Raw genomic sequence first — 3235 nt, 5'->3', positions numbered from 1 at the left:
AGATTTTAAAAGAACTTTGGCTTGCTTGATTTAGAGGATTAATTTGACCTAGACCATGGGCCATGAATCTTGGACCAAAGTTACATTTCTAAGAGACAAATCTGGATTAATTTAGTGCCTTCTATTGCCCTTTTTATGAAAGCCAGTAGGAGCTTGTTATGTACTATGTTAGTAATTACCCATCAACTTAAATTTGATAGAAGTTACTCTAAGATGTGTAAGGGTTGAAGAGTGAGCGGATTGAGTAGACAGGAAGCCAGATGTCCTTCAGAAAATCAGTTAAAGATATTTTAAATGTTAATGGAAATTTCAGATGTGTGTTTTGTAAATTTACTGCATTTGTAGGACCGTGACAGATTAAGAACATGATTTTTGTAGGATTAAATTTTCTGTCTCATTTTCATTATTGCTTTTATTATTTTTTAAAGAAGAATACTTTCCTATTTTATTACTGAATATTAGTAATAAGACTTCTAAATAATAGATAGCTCTAAAGTAATCTTATAAAATAATTTAAATGTTTTCATTTTTTAGGTTTTTATTACTTTTATAGGCTCTTATATTTTTATAACAAATATAGTAAGGTGCAAAAATAATTTAAAAGAGCCTTTTGTTATAAAAATATAGTTACATTATTAAATATTATAAGCAGAACTGGACTTTTCTATTATGTTCTGAATTTTATTGAAAATATACCACATTCTTTCATGTAGAAAACTTGTGGAGATCATTTCAAGGAAGCACAGAAAGAACCAAAAACAATTATGTTTTTAATAGAAATAAATTTCAGGTAATTTATTTTAGAAATAAATCCATACAGTTATATAGTCAACAAATGCATTATGCTTTTGATTCCAGTATTTTCATGTTCCAGACATTTTTAAAACTAACATTTTTAACATTTTTTTTTCCGGTTTAAAAGATTTCCAATTATAGTGTGAAAGCAAAAATTTCCAACAGACCAGAAAAGAACAACTAGCTAAAAACTTCCTGCCTTGTGTACTGGCTGTGCCAACAGAAGGTAAAGCCATCTCTAGATGCCAACTATTTTCGTCTTAGAATGAAACATGCACACATAAATCTTTCCTTCCTGAATCAGTGCACGCTAACTCGTTTTTTTCCTTTTAGCTGCTTTATTGAGATATTTCAGACGCCATAAATTTCACCCATCTGAAGTGTATAACTCAATGGCTTTTAGTACAAGCATAGAGTTGTTTATCCATCAACGTGAACAATTTTAGAACCTTTTTTTAGTCCAGGAAGATGTCCTGCACTTCTTCGCCATCATCCTTTTAACCCCTGACCCACTAATAATCTCTAATTTGCTTTCTGTTTCTATGAATTTGCTTATTCTAGATATTTCATGTAAGTGGAATTATACAGTATTTGTCTTTTTATGTATAACTGACAGTTCATTCTTTATGTATGAGAATGTAGTATTATCAGAACTTTGTTTCTTTTAATGGCTGAAAAATATTCCATCATATGTGTATATATCACAGTTGGTTTAACAGTCCATCAGTGGATGGGCACTTGAGTTGTTTCCATCTTCTGGCTACTGCAATGAAAATTCACATACAAGTATTATTTGAGTCTCGTTTTAAATTCTTTGGGGTTTGTATCTAGGAGTGAAATTGTTGGGTCATATGGTGTATCTGTTTTTAATCTTTTGAAGAACTGCTGCTGCCCCATTTTACATTCTTACCAGCAATGTTTAAGGGCTTCAATTTCTACACATCCTCTCCAATACTTGTTATTTTCTGATTTTGGTGTGATTTTCTTTTTTTTAAGTAGCCCCCAGTAGGTGTATAGTGTTATTTTGTGTTTTCCTAATAATTAGTGACATTGAGCATCTTTTCATGTTCTTATTGACTATTTGTATGTCTTCTTTGGAGAAATGTCAACTTAAGTCCTTTGCCCATTTTTTAAAAAATTATTTTGTTGTTGTTTTAGGGTTGTAAAAGTTATTTACATATTCTAGATATTAAACGCTTCTTCAATATATGATTTCCAAGTATTTTCTTTCATTCTTCTAAGTAGTCTTTTTCACTTTCTTGATAATGTCCTTTGAAACACAAACATTTTTAATTTAGTTGAAGTATAATCTATTTTTTTTTCTTTTGTTGTTTATACTTTTGTTGCCATTTCAAAGGATCCATTTCCAAAGCCTAAGTCTTGAAGATTTGCCCCTGTGTTTTCTTCTAAGAGTTTTACAGATTTAACTTTTATCTTTGGGTTGTTGACTTATCTTGAGTTAATTTTTGTATATGGTGTGATAGAAGAGTCCAACTTTATTCTTTTGTCTATGAATATCCAATTGTCCAGCATCTTTTGTTGAAAGACTGTTCTTTATTCATCTGGTTGTCTTGACACCCTTGTTGAAACCAATTGACTGAATGCATGAGAATTTATTTTTGGATTCTCAGTTCCTTCCATTCATCAAAATGTTTATCCTAATTCTAGCTTTCCTGATTCACTTCCTTGCCATATTCCTACTCTCCTATTCCAGTCCCATATGATGGTGTTTATTTAAATTGGGCAGAAAGTGGCTAAGAAAGACTGTTTTTGAATTTATAGCACAACATCTTTTTTTTTTTTTGATAGTCATAAATTTTGTATTGGTTCTCAAATGTATGGAGACTTACAGATTAAGTGGATTCTTATAACAGAATTTGGCAGAATATTTTGCAAACAATCAGACATTTTCTGTGATTCTATTTCTCTGAGTATTCCAACCTTTATTTAAAAGTGCCTACAATTCTTATGTCTGCTGATATGTGTGACAAACAACACTTTAAACCAGGGGCTGTAGATGTGCTTTGTTTGTCTTTTTCAGTCAAACCTAATCTAAAGATTTAAAAGGTCCCATACTATCTACTTCCAGGAATTTACCAAAGTGCCATGTGCATTGTGGGTACTGAATAAATGCATATTAGAAGAAAGAATGAATCTCTCTGATGTAGATGTCTCTTAATTTCCTATGCAAAATATGTACTAATATATACACATTATCAATATGATTACTTCCATTTTTTATGAACATTTGTGACTTTTATTTTTTCCCCCACTTCCTTGTAAACTTATTTAACCATTATTATAAATTATTAATATCACAGTACTCATTTCATTTCATACCAGTAAATCCCTGCTGAAGCACCCCACCATATTCTCTGTGAAGAAGTGGGTTTCAGAATCACTTATGAATAGGAATTGAGTCTAGTTGATTGAGAAATTA

The sequence above is a fragment of the Otolemur garnettii genome, unplaced genomic scaffold, assembly GCF_000181295.1.
Source record: "Otolemur garnettii isolate 467f Iridium unplaced genomic scaffold, OtoGar3 scaffold00085, whole genome shotgun sequence".
Classification (NCBI taxonomy): domain Eukaryota; kingdom Metazoa; phylum Chordata; class Mammalia; order Primates; family Galagidae; genus Otolemur; species Otolemur garnettii.
This window is presented reverse-complemented; position numbering follows the sequence as displayed.